General features: G+C 31.8%; 1 pseudogene; it reads right to left on the bottom strand.

Annotated features, from left to right (window-relative positions):
- Window positions 1-14,398: 14,398 nt before the first annotated feature.
- LOC148197737 (farnesyl pyrophosphate synthase 1-like) lies at window positions 14,399-17,541 on the bottom strand (annotated as a pseudogene).
- Window positions 17,542-20,818: the final 3,277 nt, after the last annotated feature.

Here is a 20,818-nt window from a genome sequence, read left to right as displayed (position 1 = left end):
CTACCTAATGGTAGAAAATAAAAAAACACTTTGTTGTTATGAGCAAACATTAAATGACATTAAATGCTCAATGTTTAAAAACAACAAAGATGATAAGAAAAGACGTATTTGTTGCATGCACAATTTACTCTATTATTTGCAGATAAGTTATTCTACACACATCCACAGAACTACAGATCAAATATCAGAAGTGGACGTTTGTGACAAAGGAAATATTCACAGAATGTTTTTTACTTGAAGTCATGCCTAAAAAGAACGTACAACCTACTTCAAGCAAAGTACTAAAAAAGCATGTCTGCTTTGAAAAATGGACTTACCCAACGGCTAATATACGAATAAAGAGAAAACACAAATATCAAGGCTAAAAGCTCAAGTCTAACAGACATATATCCATGAAGCCTTTAAATAGAAGATTTTTCAAAAGAAAAATCAAGTGGATAGCTTAAGAGGATAGTCGAGTGAAAAACTTACAACAAAATATCCATCCTACAAGCATTCAAAAGAGAAGAAAAGAAAGAGCTCAAGAAAAATAATACATCTGAGCTACAAAAGAGAAAAAAAGAAGAGAATAGAAGAGCAAAAAGAAAAACAAATACTCTCGAGCTTCATTGTTATATTACTTACTAATGTAAGAAAGAAAAGAAAATCACATGCGATTGTTTAGACGCCTTTGTATTGTATTTACATCCTCTCTATGAGAGTTATAGTCTGAACGACTTGTACGCAATCGTTGGTTGCAATTATGAAGAGAATCAAAATACTTAGAACTAAACTCAGTTTGAGTTGAGGAATCTAGGCGTGGTAGTTTAGTATTAGGAGTTGTGCGAATACTCAACCCATTTGTGCATTCATTTGTGCATAATATAACTTTTCCACGTCGACTTCATGCTATCATTTGTGCATAATACTCAATTGCTTCATCTACATTGTGTATCTTACATGAGTATTGGAAAATGCACTTGATATCAAATGCTACATTAAGATGAAATCAATATGATTGCTCTGATACATATCATATACCTCTGATATACTGTTTTAAAGTGTTACATTGAGCTAAGATATACTCTAATACTATTTATATATTGCTCATACACTGTCATAGTGATATATCTCTTTTTAATAGGGGGAGCATCATATTCTTAAATGGTTTGTAAAAATATTTTGATGTTTCTTTTAGCACATATGAATTTCATGTTACTTGTTCTGCCATTTTTTATTAATGTCCAAAGGGGGAGAGTAACTAGAAAACATGTTTCTTGTTGATCATCATAAAAAAAAGGGGAAGATTGTTGATAGGAGAAGCTTGAACCTCCTTATGTATCTTGGTTTTTGATGATGAACAAAACAATGACTTTATAGTTTCTTGCGCAATAAATGACATAACAATTGTTTTTTCTTTATCTTGTTTGTGCTTGATATATGAATTCATTATTGTTAAATGAATCATGCTTTAAAACATATTGAATATCTCATTTCTGGTTGAAATAAATGATTAAACATAATATATAATTTGTTAGATTTTACCATATCACTTAGTAAGCTTAACAGAGACAAATTGTTCTATAGTAATCGATTATACAATGTATATAACTGACTAAAACAGAAAGCAAGTCATAACATGTTTCATAAGTGAGTTAATCTGTTTAGAATGGAAATTGGATAGACAATTTGCTTACGTACAAGATTAATCGATTACATAAGTTTTCAATCGATTAAAACAATTTACTTTGTCTAATCCTTTGCATTTAAAGTCGGATTTGTTATAACTGTCAATTGAATTAATAACTGGCTTATTTGATTATATAATCGATTAAATGCTCAGGATAATCTGTTAAAATAGAAGCAAAAGCTTAACAAATTACATAAAAACCTTAATCGATTATAATGCGTTAGGATTCAAAAAAATTTATATATATGCATCTTGAGACCTATTTCAAAACAAGAATTGCTATCATTTTCAAATACTTATAAGAGCGTTCAAGAAGTGATCTTAGAGAATCAAGGCTTCGTTGGTGTCTTACTCATCAAGATTCTTTCAAGAAAAGTGTGCTAAAGTTGTTCTGAATTGATCTACACTAGAGGCGTGTATCTCAGAGATCAGGTTCTTCATTGACAATCTTTGTATTGTGTTCCTGTGCGATTTTTCCAGGGGTTAAGGGTTGTGAGTGCTCTTTTATTGTAAGAGATTGAGGATGGTTCTTCTCTTGGGTTGCTATATTGATTTTGAGTTATGAGAGGAGTGCATTGAGAAGGGTATTTCTATATTTCTTTAAACTCAATCATTTATAGTGGAATCCCTTCAACTCACGTTGTTGAAGGAGGACTGGATGTAGGCTTGGGATTAGCCGAACCAGTATAGATTGTCCGTGTTGATCCTTCTGTATCCCTTCTCTCTTGTTGATTCATCATTTTTGTTTATTTCTTTCAAGAAAGCTAAAGAACTCATAAAGATTTTGCAAAGATCATTTTAAAAGGGCTAATCCAATTCACCCCCCTCTTGGCTTGAGATATGAGGCATTTCTTTTCTTACATTCAAGTTTGACTTGTGGTTGAGAGTGGAGCATGAGTGAGTGTTGGGATGTACCTGATTGATGAGCATGAGAGTGAAGGATAAGTCTACTTGTTGTACCTCGTAAATCACGATTGTATTTGTGGATAGATACTTCCTTTCGCCTTGTGTGCATTGGAAGGGTTATTCGGGTATTGAGTCTTCCTTGTGTGGGGGTGAAGGTGTATTCCTTGTCCTTATGTGGCAATACTACATGTTCCTTCGCGAAATTGCGGGACTACTTGAGCATATCTGTAGGGGAGGCTACAGATGATCTATAGGGGAGGCTACAGGTGGGCTATAGGAGCGACTATAGTCGGTGAGGTAGGCACATGAGTGAGACAAACTCTTTCCACTATGATATTATGGTATGGTGATGCTCATAATGTTGTTCATGATTGGGATAATCATGATGGTGATGTATCTATGATGATGATCATGGTACTTGAGATGTTCTAGGTGTTTCTATGTTGATAGCGGTGTTACTATAATAGTTATAGTAGGTCGTTAGCATAGACGCTAATGGGTAGATAGACCAAGGGTTTAAGTTTGAGATGTTGGAGATGACATCAATGGATAAAGACCAAGGATCGAGTAATTCATTATGTTTGAATTGTTTATGTTAAAAGATTAGGAATCCTATTGTTATTACTACTATGTATGGGGTGGTTGTTTATGGTTGATATAATCAATATGTTTATATCTTGTTATTATGATTACTTTATTGGTAGCTTACCCCATATGTGTTTGTGTTTGTGAATGATATTATCGGCGATGATCGTATAATGTGTTATACGTGAGTAGATGATATTGCAGATGTTCCAGAGATGTGCTCGTGCGATGATGGGAAAGATTTGGGTTTCTTTAAAAAAAATTTTTGGTATAGACATTTGAAACAATCTAACTGTAGTTGGTTTATTTCCTTAGTCATTTTAATTACTTTTAGAATAATGTAATTGGACAAGACTTTTGAAACCATTATGCTTTAAATAAGTTATGTATGTTTAAAGGATAAGGTTTTTAAAAAATACATTTAAGCACTATAAGAAAGTTTAAAATTTATCGGTTTTTGTAAACCATGGCATCCTAGAATTTAGGACGTTACAACTATCTTTTATTATCATTTACAAGGTCGAGCATTTAAGTATTCATTTTGACAAATCCAAAACGCGATAAACATGCTATATTAAAAGGGTTGCAATTTTTTTCCCATTAATACTATTCAACCCCCCTTCTAGTGTTTTTCAGGTACTTTAAATATGTCTCTATGATTTCTTTACCATATGCTCTGATTCTATGAAATAACAATTAGAATAATTTTTTGCTTTTATATACTTGCGTGAAAAATCTTTCAGAAAAAAGACAACAAAACAACTAGTATGATAGAATTGAATTTAGTTATGCATATGCTCTGAAATAAATATATCACGTCTTGTATATCAATTGTTTTTTATATCTTCGGTACTTATTTCATGTTAGCATGTGTATTTGTTAAACATAAAAAAATAGGGATTGTCAAGACAAGATTGTCTAAGCAAACCTTATTTTGAAGTTTAATATAATGTCTCAAACAAAATAGTGCTTAATCGTCTAGGACAATTATTAAAAGTGCTAAACGCTACTCTATAAGTGCCTAATCTATACAAGAACATCTAACGTATGTTTAATAAGCATTAAACACTATCAAGTTCATAATAGAACATCTAATCGCGAATGCATCTATGAAAAAGTTAGATAGTCTAGGATACATATAACCAACACTAATGCATGTATATTCTAGTATACTTTTGTCTGTTATGTTGTGCTATATTTTTTCTGTCCAGATTATCAACTTTATCAAAAAGCCTTCTTAAAATCAAAACAACGTTAAGTGATAGGAAGATATTCAAGGAATGTCTCATACATGCTTTATGCATGCTCTTTTTGTATGTTCAACACAGTAGCTCTGTCAAGACGCAACGTAGCTTATGACTCTACTATAAAGGCAACATCCCTAAAAGAAAGTCAAAATTTGAGTAACAAATATTTTTCGAAGACATCTATGTAAAAAGGGTTGCATGAAGAGAAGAAAAATAACTTTTTATTGTCAAGATATTTGCAATTCGCTCACTGTTTGTCTTGTAGATTAACATTGTGATAACTTGAAACATTGTCAAAATCTTTACTTTTAGTTGATACATTAAGATTGTGCTAGCTAACTTGAAACAATGTAAGAATCTTTACTTTTACTTGATGCAGAGACACAAGACATAAATAAACATAAATCACAACAATAATCAAAAGAACGAACAAATTTATTTCATCTAACTTCATATCAAGTTAAGAAATTACAGTAAAATCAACTTCGATAGGCTTAAGACACCATAAATGATAAAAATATTATAAAATAGAGGAAAAGAGGGGGAATGACATGGAATAAGAGAGAAGGTTGAAATTAGGCCTCCAAAGAATTCCTAAACTCCCTTTTCTACTTTTCTCAAGTCTCCTCATATAGAATTTGATTGGACTTTGGGTTTGGCTTTTGTGTTGATGAAATCTCATTTCTGATAATGTAATATTCTTCAAATATCTTTAAATAATCATAAATGTAATTTATCTTTCTGATGGTTATGAATATCACATGCACAAAAAGTTCTATATCTTCATATGAACAATACAAACACGATTAGAGCATACCATTATGATCATTGATCAACAAAGACTCGTGTAGATAACTAAAATGACACATGCAAGTGGAAAAAGACTCATACAAAAAAAATAATAGAAAAAGATTAAGAAAACAACTAAAACTTAACTTACCTAAATGAAGAAACTAATCAATCCAAATTAAAGAACTCGTCGCAGGATCAATTCTACGTTTGAATTCTTCACTCAAACAAGTAAAGAGAAATAACTCTTAGAAAGAAGTTTGATAACTTTAGAAAAGTAATTTATAAAAAAATGATATGTTTTAAAATAATGAAACTCGTTTATAATAAAACTATTCATATTTAAAAAATTAATATTAAAATAAAAAATCTCACTATTTTTAAATTACTGTTGCTTTTTAAAATGTCAATTCAATTGAAAGTTTTTATTAGTGACTCAAAATTCAATTAAATATTTTTTGATTATTTTTGTTAAAATAATGTATATTTAAATTTTGTATTATTGGACAATAAGAAATTATTTTAAAAATAATTAATAATGATAATAAGATTAATTTAGAGCATTCATAATATTTAAAAAGTTCAACTAGATTATTTATATTCAAAACGTGTTGTATTAAAGACGTGGACGGATATTATATTTGTTCATAAAAAAACAAAAACTAATATTTGAAGTTATTGCTTTAGTTAGTTGTAGAAGCTCCTAGAGTGTTTGAAACAATGTGCCACGTAAGTGATCCCCAACTTCCAATTTGATAGTGATTAACAATGCGTCGGTGTGCTACAGTTGCTGTCTGTAGCCTTTGCTAACCTAACATCTGTCCATGCGTGCAATGCTGCCAACGCAGACATTTGACCAATGAGCATAACAAAGTAGTTTTTCAACATAGTAGGTTAAAAGAATATAACGTTTTCGATTTGTCTCATTTATACTATATAAGTTTTTACAATATTTAATATGAATTGATAAAAGTTTAGTTTATTCTGCATACTTGTTCACCAATCAGACCTTTTATATTGATAAAATAATTATTTGATCTTTTAAGTAAAAATAAATTAATTAAGATGTACTTACTTAAATAAAATGAACTATATTAAATTATAGTATAAACATTAGAATAGCTTAAAGTATATCATATTTTTTTTCACAACTTATGGAGAAAATGTTTTTTTTCTCTAAAATATATGAAGTTCAGTTTTAGTTTTTATAAGTAAATTTGTTTCGCTGTCATTCTTATATTAAATTATATTGTTTTTTTAGATTTTTGTATAATTTAGATAGTGTCTTGTAAATTAAGAAACTAGTTTAGATGGCACTTAACATATTAAAATTATTCTACGGTAAAATTATAAGAACAAAGATTACAGAAACAAAAACACTGAAAATAAGAGACTAAAAGACATCAACTATGTATACTCCTCTCAACTTTGCATTAACTTCTACATTTGTAACCTAATTTGTTAAATAAAAATTGTTTGATTTAGAGTGATTATAACAAATTTAATGTTCTTTTTATACATATTTATGAAAGTTATATTCATACGAAGGATCTAGAAAATAGTGGTGATTTTTAAATATGACTTTCGATTATTTCATTAATAAAATGTTAAGATTATAAATATAATTTCCATTAATTATGTTTTATTTTATAAAAACTATTATCTTTCTAGAATTTCTACCTAAAGTTTTATTCGTATCTTCTTCTAGAATTATGATTTTATTCTTCATCATTTTAAAAATCAAAGATCATAGGAGTGATGTTAGCCAAAGAACTCTATACATCAACCAATTAAAGCTATAAAAGCAAAGTAAATTTATTTTTTATCAGTTTTTTAGGAAGCTTTATGTGTAACATTAAAAATTTAATTCAGTGAGCTTCAATGGTCTAGGGTGTTACCCAAGGACCACTAGACGTTAACTTAATAGTGAGTTTTAGTGATTTTTAGTGTAGGAACACTATTACCTATAGTGATATATGAAGTATATTGACATCATAATCAATAATTAGATTATTTTGACTCTACTAATATTAGACTTACATAGAGAAAGATATATAGTTGTAAGAGTTGAAAGAGGTTCATATCTGGAGTTTCAGTAAGAGATCAAACTCATGTATAGAATTTATCATATCATACTCTATGGATTAGAAAGCGGTCCGAACATGATATAGTTATAACTCTGGAGAGGTAGAAGTGAATAAGTAATGATAAATGCAAAATCTCATATTTCTACTTAATGTATTAGTCATTGGGAGATTGTGTCAAAATATATAATCTGTTCTGAATCATGAGAGTTTTTGTATGTATGATATTCTTTATGCTATTAATGATTGAGTGTGATGTGTGACTTGCAAAATTTATCTGATTTTCTTTAAGAAAATTGGATTTAAAAATAGTAGTATGATTTAAATTTTCTCTCCTTTGCCTTGTATGTTTTGTTGTGACTTTGGTATCTATTTGTTATGAACATGTATTTTACCAGAGGAGAAAATAATGTAGTAACTTGAGAGAACACTAAGGTTGCAACGGGGAGGTCTAGTTAATTTCATAATTTATATTATAAATATGAATTGAACTTTATTTCTTTTGAAATACTATTTTAATAAATATTCAACTCTACATGATATAATTTCTAACTATTACAAACTATATCGAGATATAATTATGTAATAATCTATTTGATAACACTTATTTGTTAAAAATTGGATTGTTACTCATACTTCTATATATTTAAAGTTTAGAAATTTAGAATTTAAATTTAAATATCAATTAATTGAAGCAATAAATACTTTATTTAAATTTAATACTAATTTTGTATATATAATTGTATGTGTTTTACACTATAACATCATGATTTTAGAGTCAGTACGATCAAATAATGATCCTTTCAAGTCCATTATAATTTCAAGAGTTTAGTGTAGGATTCAAATTCTCCTTTCAAGGGAACAAGCGAGATAAATTAGGCAGACAACCTCTACACCCTTTTCCTTATATTGCGAAGGTGATTTTCACTACATGGATGAACATTACACACTACACCCTCTTAATTTCTCTATACTTTTAGAAGTGTTACGAATAATTTAATTTTTACATTGGATAAAAATAATAAAATTAAATGTCATATAAAATAAAAAATTCATAAACCTATATAATTTTAGATTAAGAGTGACATGGATTTCTTATATAAATTAGATTTAAACGATATTTTATGTAATCTCAATTTAGTAACTCTCAACTCCAAAAGTCCAACAGAAAGTTATGGATGACAACTCTACGACTTAATCCATACTCCAAGTCAAAAGAATAATTTTGGAAGTACATCAACCCTCTGCACTGTTTGAGCATTTCAAAATGGTAAAACACCAACAAAGCAACAGAAACCAGAAAGTGCTCCGGAAAAAAAGGGATAGAAACCTTTTCACACTGGAATGAAAATTGGCTAGTATTGTTCAAACAATGAGCTTAACTGGAATACAAACTTATAGAAAATAGACTCTAATTATGACTCTCATACTATATTAGAAGTGGACTTTAAATTTAACTTAACTTCACAAAACCGATTTGTAAAATGAGGTTTACATCCACTTATAAATTATGAATTGATCTTATTTCTATTCGAATGTGTAAACTTCCAACATTAGCTTACAATGAATTATCAATCAAATGTCATTTTTATTAAAACTTTCATATATTTTATTGTATATAAATGAGTTAACCTTAAATTTCTTTTTTATATTTTAAATTTTATTTGTTTCTTGTTGAAAGCTAAACAGTATTTTAAATTTACTGGAATAGATTCATTACATGTTAATGATTCATACGCTATTATTATAAATAGAAAGTCCATTCAACGCATTTATATTTGCAAATATAACATTTCAATAAAAAAACTAGTAATTAGTATAATAGTATTTTTTTAATCGTGTATTATATTTTAATTTTTAAAAAATAAATTAAAATAATAGTTTCAACTTATTTATACAAATCTTGTAAAAAAGTTATTATATATAGAAAATTTACTCAATATGCGTTTATATTTGTAAATATAACACTTGAATAAAAACTAATATAATAATTAATATAATAATATTTTTATGGTGTATTATATTTTAATTTTAAAAAATAATATAAAATAATAGTTTGAACTTATTTATAGAAATATTATAGAAAAGTTATTAAATAATTATATATGTATATAAAAAAACATACTTGGTTCCTCCTGTCACATGTCATCGCACTTCACCAATTGCGCAAGGATCAGCTCTGGGACGGAAGACACTAGACAAAATATCCACAATTGAGTTCTTGGTCCAATGGAAACGTGTCTTATTCCTTGTTTCCAAGACATGCGTAATAGATATTTTCAAAGAGATATTACTAAGTGCAACTTAATTTCAAGGATAGCCTTTAAGTAAACAAATATAGATACTGTTAGTTAATTTTTAATGAATATATGGATTAAAGTTAAGTTAAATATAGAAAATTTAGCTTAATGTTCCATTATATGTATATAAAATGGTTGAAGATTTGGTGAGATATATCTTGCCCTACCTCAATGGACCTTTTGATAATACTAGAATGAAAAAGAAGAATTAGGACAATTTTTTTTCATTGGGACTGAAATAACAATGAACACTAGTGTACTCAGAGTTATTGGCACCGGTTACTTTAGCTTATAGGCACCGTTCTTTACCCGAAGCATATATGGACGAGGTAAAAAGTCTGTACTTTTAGGACTCGGTTGTTGTGAACCGAGGCAGTATAGGATTAGAACTCGGTTCCTTTCAACCGAGGCAGTATGATCTTCTGGTTTCCATCAGGACGCCGCCGACCACCGCCGACGAGATCGTCATATTTTCAACTCCCAATTCATGTGCTTTTTCCACAGCCAATTTGCCCGCATTGCTCATCCCATTCTTGAGTTTTCACCTTCTCCATTTTTCCGGTCATCAAACGTTTCCCTTAATCCCCAATTAGTTCCTCCATCAACAGACCAAAATAGACCAAAACAGACCACCAAAACAGACCACCCTCAGAAGCCAACATCTTAGTTCTTCCATCTTAGTTCTTCTCCCATTCTTGAGTTTTCACCTTCTCCATTTTTCCGGTCATCAAACGTTTCCCTTAATCCCCAATTAGTTCCTCCATCAACAGACCAAAATAGACCAAAACAGACCACCAAAACAGACCACCCTCAGAAGCCAACATCTTAGTTCTTCCATCTTAGTTCTTCTCCCATTCTTGAGTTTTCACCTTCTCCATTTTTCCGGTCATCAAACGTTTCCCTTAATCCCCAATTAGTTCTTCCATCAACAGACCAAAACAAACCACCAAAACAGACCACCCTCAGAAGCCAGCATCTTAGTTCTTCCATCTTAGTTCTTCTCCAACGACATTCTCCAGATGCAACCTGCAAGAAATAGAAAGGAGGGAACCAGAAAGAGGAATCAGAAACAGGAACCAGAAAGAGGGCACCAGAAACAGGGAAACAAAACCCTCGCCGCGTGGCGAAGACGTTGGGGATGGAGGAGGGGTCTTTACGGGCGGAAGCCGGGCCAACGAAACCCTCGCCGCGCCGCCGTCGCCGCACCATCAGCTCTCCCTTGTCGGTCCATCGTCGCGCCTTTGGTTTTCCATCACCTCGCCCTTCGGTCCATCCCCTACGAAGGCGAGATCCACCGCCAACCCCAAATCGAAACCCTAAATCGAATCGCTAACGGAGACAAAGTCACGCCGCGGACAGGGACCGTCACGCCGCGGACAACCTCCCACCTCCACGAACAGGGACCGCCACCTAGCTCCGACCTCGCCGCGACCTCACCATGCCTCGCCGCCACCTTGCCATGCCTCGCCGCCACCCCGCCATGCCTCGCCGCACTCGCCGCCAACGTTAAGGGTCTTCTGGATTTCGCATGGATGGATAAGGAAGGGGAAAGTGAATTTGGATGCGTGCGTGCTCTGGATGTTGCAAGTGACGGGAGTAGCAGAGGATACCTCTTTCTGCATTTCAGAAGGTTTATGCCTCGGGTTAGAGGACCGAGGTATATGCAACGTTTATGCCTCGGTTGGGTTAGAGGACCGAGGTAGTAAAAATTTAACCAGTTTTAGGTGGGACGTGGCAGAACATCAGGTCTCGATTTTATTTTTAACCGAGTTAATTTGGTTTTTATGCTTCGGTTTTTTTACAACCGAGGCGTATAAGTTCGTCGAAATTGCGAAAATGCCACCGCCTTTACATATGCTTCGGTTTTCTAAAAACCGAGACGTATGACCCGTGTTCTTATCCCTATTTTGTACTAGTGGAACCTTTGAGAGGTATGAAAATACAATTAATGAAATATAATTTAAGAAGAATAAAAAGAAGCAAAAATGAATAAATTTATATTGAACCAACGAAAGTGACACTATAATTAACTAGGAACTAAGAAAATTACTTAAGGAAGAAAAATCTAACTTAAATTGTTCATTAATGCAAAATCTGCGTATAACGTTATGCGTTCAATGCGTTTTTCTTTTTCTTTTTTCTTTTAAACCACCAATAGTACATTGAATAGGGGTTTGACGTAATATTTGTCCGTCAGAAGTCAAAGAATCACCCTTTTTAATTCTTTTTTCTTTTTTATTTTTTCTTTTAAACAACAAATAATACGTCAAATTTTGTAAGGGCTTCGACGTATTATTTGTGAGTCAGAAGCCAAAGAGTCACCCTTTTTAATTCTTTTTTCTTTTAAGCATACGTTGAATGAATTCTGTAAGGGCTTTGATGTATTATTTGTCAACCAGAAGCTAAAAAGTAACCCCTTTTTAATTCTTTCTTTCTTTTAAACCATATATAATACGTCGAATTTTGTAGGAGCTTCGACGTATTATTTGTCACCCAAAAATTTCCCCTTTTTAATTTGAACGTGAGATTGAAAATTCATTTACTTTATCTTAGCGCGTGAGACCCTCTTTTCTTCTCAAACTTTTCTCGAACGAAGTTTGACGACCATCACATGTAATCTTTCTTTCATGTGATACAAATGCATGTTAATTAACTACTTTATATATAATTTTCGTTTGTTTAGACCGATTATTTTCGTGTTCTTATCCTTCATAGGAGCATTCGGCTTTCTCTCTCACTGGTGGAAACACTTTATTCCGACGAACCCACTTTTTGAAGGTTAGTTTTCGTTTTGAAGAACTTATTTGTTAAACTTGTTTGTTGTTATTTTTTGTTGAACTTGTTTGTTGTTGTTATTTGGTTGAACTTGTTTGTTGTTGTTGTTTGATTGAACTTGTTTGTTGTTTGTTATTGTTGTTGTTGATATTATAGTACATGTTCATAGTTCATAAAATACCAAAAACTGAAATTGTTTCTTGTTCTGCTTTTCATGTCTCGTAGAGTTGTAAAAAATGATTACAATTAATTAAAAAAAACAAAAAAGTTGCTTAACGTCGAATATTAACAAAATTCGATGTCAATTTGATTAACGTCAAATTTTTTAAATTCGACGTCAATTTAACGTCTTTCGATATGACGTCGACCTCAAATTCAACGTGAAAGGCCAAAAAACAATGACGTTATACGATATTTTTATACTAGTGGTTTCTTTTCATTGGACAAAATTATACAATGAAAATTGAGGGTATAACTTGAAACAAAAAATAAATTGATTTAATATTATATATTTAATTATGGTGTGCGCTAGACTGTTGAATTTTGTCTTCATATATATTTTCTATTAAGTTATTTTTTTCTTAAAATTGATTTGATTTAGTCATTTTTATTAACATCATGTTCGTATATATTATATATCAATTCGTGATATTTTCATTTTTTTTTTCAAATTTTCTTTTAATTTTTTTATTTTTTTTAAGAAAATATAAATTGTCACATGTTAAGTTATTATTGTGTCACATAGTAGTGACAATGCCACATGTTAGTGACAATGTCACATGACATGTGTTAGTGTTACTAGTGCATGATAGTGTCTCTTTTTAATTTAATCCCTATACTTAATATTTTGATTCAATTTAGTTCTATTTTTTAAAAAATGGAACAATTTGGTCCCTCTCCAATTTAAGATCAAATTAGTCATTAAGTTTATAAGTTATATATTTTACAATTTATACATCTAATCACTTTACTTAAGTATTCAATTTTTTTTTACATAATAAAATCTAAAACTAATTTTTAATAAATATAAAATATATAAATGTAAAGTGACACTTGTAATTTTCTAATAATGTGACAAATATAAATTTTTAAGAATTACAATTGTCATTTTACATTTACATTTTTGATAATTTTAAAAAAAATATAAGTTTAAATAGGAATTTTGTATGTAAAAATATAAAAAATAAAATTAATTTGAATATTTAGGTGGAGGATTAGATATATAAATTCTAAAAAGGTTATTTTAACACATATATAAGTTGTAGTTAAGCTTAAATACTAATTTGGTCTCAAATTGAAAGGGACCAAATTGCTGTATTTTAAAACAAAACTGAGACTCAATTGAATCAAAATTTTAAATATAAGAACTAAATTTTAAACATGCACTCCTATGTTGTAGTAACATTGACACATGATACTTATATTTCCACATGACACGATAATGACCTAAAACATAACCTTATGTGATGGCAAACACCCTAGTCACTACAAAAATGTACAATTTTACCGGGGGTTATTTTTTTAGTTTCCGGCGGTTTTAACCCCCGGAAAGTACGTTACCCGCGGTTAGCAAAACCCATGGGAAAAGCAGCGTCGCTAGATAATTACCGGCGGTTTTTTGAAAAACCGCCGGAATTAACGGAGGTTTTCGAAAACCGCCGGTATTAGCGGGGGTTTTTCGAAAACCGCCGGTATTAGCGGGGGTTTTTCGAAAACCGCCGGTATTAGCGGGAGTTTTCCGAAAACCGCCGGTATTAGCAGGAGTTTTTCGAAAACCGCCGGTAATTGTGAGGGTTTCCCAAAACCGCCGGTAATTACTGAGTTTACATAGTTGGGTTTCCAAAACCTCCAGAAATATAAATAATATTTTTTATTATTCAAATTATTTGATTATCATAAATAAACTAAAATTAAATAATATGAAACCAAAATAAAATGTAAACATTAAATATATACCAAAATATTATTATATAAATTATAAATATTAGAAATACAATTAATGTTTCCTAAAAATTAAAATAAACATGTTATGAATAATAATCATCAGTTTTGTACTTCTTCATCGTCTTCATCATTTGATACTTCTTCATCGTCTTCATTATTTGATACTTCTTCATTGTCTTCATCATTTGATACTTCTTCATCGTCTTCATCATTTGATACTTCTTCATCGTCTTCATCATTTGATACTTTTTTATCGTCTTTATTTGAAACACTTCTTTTTCAAATACCTATAATATAAAACAGTAATTATTGATAATATATTAAAAAAATTATTAAATTATTGATAATTGAAAAATATTAAAATATGATATATTAGAAACTACATAACCAACTTAGAAAACATGTCATAACACTTTCAATATTAATTCAAATTAAGATACATTCATTAATAATAATAGGAAGTGAAGTGTCAACATTTTCCAAGGTGAAATGAAAAAAGAGTAAAAACCGAGTTCTTGAATCCTGGATAAATTAAAAAATATATTTGAAACAAAGTTAAATAGCCATAAATTTTCAGTAACAAAAACATTATCATACACTTAATTTAAGGCCAAAATTGAAAATCATAAATACATATGCTTTTACAACAAGTCTGCATTATGGAGAGACAGAAATATTAGAACAATATTAGTGGTAAAAGAAGGTAATAGGACTTGACAAAAGACTTTATTGAGAAAAGAATAACAAAAGACTAACTCACATTTAATAAAAATAAATAAATTTTTGAAGCTATTCTTGGAATAATTTTATCCATATTTCAATTTTAGTATTAAACTAATACGTGCATAATTAAAATTTTAATACTGCACATAAGTAATGATATCAGTCACTTCTTAACATTTTAATACGTGCATAATTAAATGTGAATCACACTTTTAAAGACTGAACGAACAATTTAATCAAACAAAAACTAAAAGAAGTCTGTTATGGCATATTGTAGTTTGATGATTTAGAATTGTGAGAAATAATATTTTGTTTATGGCTCATAAAACTAACCGAAGATCAAAGAAAGATTGTAGCTATCATATTGTTCTTAATTACAACAAAACAGTGATTATCATTCTCTGTTGTTCTATCATACATTAAAACAGGTTGCCATAGTAAAGAAGATTCAAGGTTTTATTTACTATCCAAGAATGAGGAATTTTCAAAATCAAACAGATTATAATTTTGCAGACTATGAGACTGGGTGATATAATTAATAAGTAAAGCATTTGTAAAACAATACAGTAGGAAGTAAAAGCTTCTCATAGCTCTTTCTCTCATACTCCTCAAATTATTAATGAGCTAGATGTAGATGAAGTTCAAACCTTAAGATTAAGCTCGTTATACAGGACCTTTACTTTAGCAACATTTTCTGGATCTGCACTCCCATAGTTGTCCTGCAAACCGCAAAAATTAGTGATTTAGTGCAGTGTTATCACAGGATAAATGCGGGATATATTAAGATGATCACTTACGTATAGAACTTTCTTTTGTTGCTCATTGCTAAGCTTCAAAGCTTTCGCAACTAACCAAGAGCATTTAAAATCTTTAATATCTGTACCTATCTGTACCTATCTGGTCCCATTAATTATCCAGGATTCTCACCTTTCCAATAGTATCAGGATCCCCAAAGCAATCCAAATAATCATCCTAAAATTAGAGGGGTAAGGGGAAGGGAAAAGATACGTCAAAATACGGTTTTTTATGAAATATTTTAAGCTGATAGTGAAAGTATACACTAGACAGGCATCATTCTAGAGTCTAAATGGTCTTAAGAGAAGCGATCAAAACTATACTAGCAAAGTATTACCGGTACTTGAAAGTAGGTTCCCATCTCAACAAGAATGTTCTTCACATCAACATGGTTTTCCAGATTCTCACCCGCCATGAGCAATGCACATGTAACCTGTGTAAGAAGGAACTAGGAAAAGGCAGCAGTTATCTCTCTTCTGGTGTCAGCTTCCAGTCAGGTTTTACGGAATACACTTAATTGCACTCTATAGAAAGGACGTGATTTACTCTCTAGCAGAAGAATTTATACTTTTTTTTCTTATAGTTGTTTTAGTCACATTTACATATGATACATGATTTCATGTTTGTCAAAAAAGTGGTTAAGCAATGATAATTTCTCTCCAATTGTTCTCCTTGTTTTCCCGTACTCACAGAGTTAATGTGTATTTGGACAGGTCTTTTCTTCCTTGCAGTGTGGTAATTAGATCTATCATCTGTCCTGAAGCAGTCTGGAACTCAACCTAAAGGAAAAAAGCAAGATGGTCACATTTTAGTATATTGATTAGAATAGTCCCATATAATTTAAACTTTGACATTTGTACTACCTCATTAAACAAATCAAGAAGATCTACTTAATATGGCTTTCCCCTGAAATGGTTCTTAAGAATGCGTGGAATATGGTTTCTTAGTAAAACTCCATCATTTGCTGCAATTATCCCAATCTACACGATGCAATAACTAGAGATTAATAAATTATCAGTGATAATTACCTAATCAAAACAAGATGCCATCATCACAGTAAACTCTGAAACCATTAGAAGTTATTTAATCATTTAAACAAGAAAAGCAAAAGCTTTCAACTGTCATATTGTAAAGTGGAAATTACAGGCTTCACCACATTGTTAAGTCTCACTATTTTGTTGAAAGAATTGAAGGTCTTTCATTTGTATTTCAACAGCTTCTTTTGATAGAGGCTTGAGTTCTGAAATAAAATCATCATCAACACCAGCTGCTACTTTCTCTGACTTGTCTTTCACAAGGCGCTTGATCACATCATGATGAACTATTGGAAATTCATATGAACGTAAATGATTTACAACAAACAAAATGAGAAACATTAACAAATAATTTCTTAATGATTTGCATTAAACATCATCATCTTAAATCAAGTAAAATACCTTCATGTAGGTCTCCACATCGGTTGCCAGCCTGTCCAGATCGAGGTCGATGGAGGGAGATGGTCGGTCCTCGAGCCACGTCACCTGCGAGACCAGGTAGGGTTTCGTGCGCACCACACTGTTCACTCAGAACCTTTCCTTGCCCTTACAGATGAGGAAAAAGCGGTCATCCATGAGGCTCTCATGCTTTATGACTTCGCCGACGCAGTCAACGGCGGTAGTTCCGGAGACGGCATCCGTGTAGATGACGCCGAAGCGGAGGTTTGTTTGGAGGAGTGTGTGCATCATGATGTAGTAGGGGAACTCGAAGATCTGCAAGGGGGGATGGCGCCGGGGAAGAGCACCAGAGGGAGAGGGAAGAGAGGAAGCTCGACGACGTCATCGGAGTTGGGGGAGTTTGTGTGGTGCTTCTCGGAGAAGGAAGAGGAGCAGCGGAGAATGAAATTAAGCTTCAGACAGCGGTGGCGGAGAGGTGCAGCGAAATGAAAATTGTGATTTGGGAGAAAATGAAGGCATAAGGGAAAAGAAGATAGTGGTTTGGAAAAAAAAAAAGCAGAAAGAATGAAGGCGCAAAAACATTATTTTAAAAATTAAAAATTATAAATGTTACGGGCGGTTTCTTTTAAACCGTCGGAAATTTTCCGAGGTTTTGAAAACTGCCGGAAAAAAACCTCTCCTAAAATTAAAAATTTTTGTAGTGAGTCATGGCCAAGCATGTGAGAGCGTTTAAACATTTTAGTCTTATAAACGATTTTGTCTTAACAACTATCAACCTCCTCCACCAAAAAGAACTAGGAGAGAGCGTGAGAACCATAAGCCTACTCCTAGAGAAGTTAAAGTAGATCTCCCTCACTTCCATGAGAAAGAAGATGTAAATGCATAACTATATTGGGAAATGAAGGTAGAGCAAATTTTTACTTACTACCAAGTGAGTGAAGAGAGAAAGGTTCTCCTAGCAACCCTAAGTTTTCAAAGTAATGCCATGCATTAGTGGAAATCTTCAGAGAGAGAGAGAGAGAGAGAGAGAGATAAGGCTTACTAATTCCCCTCAAGTTCAGTATTGGAATGACTTAAAAATTGCCATGAGAATAAGACACATTCCCTCATATTATCATAGGGAACTCATGGGCAAACTCCAAAGGCTCCAACAAAGAAGCATGAATATAGAAGAATATAGACAAATGATGAAACTCTACATGATGAGGACAATAATTAGAGAAGAGGAAGAGACCATCATCTATAGGTTTCTTAGTGGTCTTAATCTCAACATCAGAGACAAAGTGGAGTTGTTTTCTTACCAATACTTAAATGACTTGGTACAAATTTGCATTAGGGTAGAATAACAACATTTAAGAAAATGTTTTAAAACTTCCACTCAAGCTCTTATGTTAAGAAATACTACAAGAGGGAGGGAAAACAAGTGAAACAAGAAGAATCCTTTAGGAATCTAAGGAAAGAAAAAGGAAAGAGAGAAACCAAGGAAGGGATCATTATCTCACATATGCACAAGTGCATAAAGTGTTTTAAGTGTCCTGGTAAATGTCATGTTGTATCTCAATGCCCCTTAAGAAAACTCATGATTCTAAAAGGTATCGATATCTATAGTAGCCAAGATGAAAAAAGTTATAGTGAGAGTGATGGTTCATGTAAGGATAAAAGTGAGGATGCCTACCCTTGTGATGGAAACCTTTTTATGATAAGAATGGTTCTCAACAATAAACCTAGTCCTCAATCTGTATCCCAAAGAGTGAACATCTTTCATACAAGATGTAAGTTCAAGATCACACTTGTTCTCTAATTGTGAATGGTGAATCGTGTTGTAATTTTTGTAGCACTAGGTTGGTTAAAAAAGTTAGCATTAATTATCTTGCCTTATCCTAACCCTTATAAACTTCAATGGCTTAATGGTGATGAGTACATAATAGTTAATCAATAGGTGAAAGTGAAGTTTTTCATAGGAAAATATGAAGATGTTGTGTTTTTGTGACATAGTTCATATGGAAGCTTGTCATATCTTGTTGGGAATACCTTAACAATTGGATAAGAAATATGAGCATAATTGTCATTCGAATGAGAAAACTTTAACTCATAAGGAAGGAAATTTTGTACATCATTCTTTCACACCTTCTCAAGTGGTAGATAATCGAGTGTAAATGGGAAATAAAAGAGAAAAAGGTAAAGATAGAAAGAAAAATAAATACACTTCTCCACATATAAGTGAGATTAAATGTTCAAAGTGTCAAAGTAACAAACACTAGCCCAATGAATGTTATAACAAAAGAGGTCATCTTTCCATCTTTCTCTAGTAGAACGGAAACACAAGACCAAATAAAACCTTATGTTGAAAAAGAGAGTCACTCTAAATGAACATTGATTCAACACAAGGCAAATAAGAGCTTAAAAGAATATGCTTCTAAACTCTAATGCCTTTATCATTCATATGATCAAATATGTATGATCCTTGGGAGCTATATGCTTTTGTTAATTTTGATCTAACCCTCATATTGTGTTATATTTATTGTAGGGAGGTATTTATTCGGGAGGAAGGAAACCAAACCTAACCAAAAGTAAGGAGAATGACGTAGGAGAAGACCCTTTTGATTTGAGGTAAAGTCCTTTTCAAGGAAGAATGGATGATGGAAAACCCCCTAGGCATGGCCAAGCATATTCAAGAACATTTAAAGTCATCTGTGAAAGGTAAGCCCAAGCTCTTATTCTGTTAAGCCATCAATGAGTTTTTAGTAGAGTAAGTCTTTTGGCCTTTGTATTATGAGCTTAGTAGTATTCGATGTCTTTTAGGCCTTGCATAATGAGCTAATTAGTCTAGAGTTTTCTTTGAGCCTTATATTTGGGCCTTGAGAGGAGTGGACTCCAAGTTTCTTTTTCTTCTTTTTTGTGAGATACATGCTTTTGTCACTTGGCAAGACACCATTGGGACATGTGTCACACCTGATTGAAGAGGATTTTTTCTTGGTCCCAATGTTAGCACACTTAGGGCTTTTGCTCTCCATTTACTAAGTAACCTCTAGGGTTTCTTAGGTTATAAATAGAGGTGTTTCTTTGTTAACCCTCGACAAGTGTAACTGAATCGTATCAAGTAATAATAAATGGTAAGACCAATTATCGTTTCCCAAAGGACTCACGGCCTAAACAGTTATATGATTTGTTGATTGAATTAGACTTGTGAATAAATTCTTGTAGGTTTAAATGCAAATACTGAAAATTAAATATGAATGCATGTATTGATCAATTGGATCAAAAGAAGCAAAAGTGATTGAAATTATAGAATGATGATGTTGTTGGGGGGTTTTCAATTCATTCATCCTATCCATTCTCATGTATTCAAGAATTCATCTTCTTCATTAATGTTAATGCCACTTTCTAATTTACCTTAAACCCAATGTCTTGGTGAAGAAAGCCTACTCCTACACTAGTTTACAATGTCTTGTCTCCCTAGCAATTATTCATGCATTACATTCACACAAAAGCTTAAAGGCAACCAATCCTCCTATCCCTATGTCTAGGAAATATTACTATTGGGAGAATTTATTCATATATCGATTTA

The sequence above is a fragment of the Vigna umbellata genome, chromosome 5 (assembly GCF_029865625.1).
Source record: "Vigna umbellata cultivar VRB3 chromosome 5, Vumbellata_1.0, whole genome shotgun sequence".
Taxonomy (NCBI): Eukaryota; Viridiplantae; Streptophyta; class Magnoliopsida; order Fabales; family Fabaceae; genus Vigna; species Vigna umbellata.
Note: the sequence above shows the minus strand (reverse complement) of the source record. Positions and strands in the feature narration are given on the sequence as shown.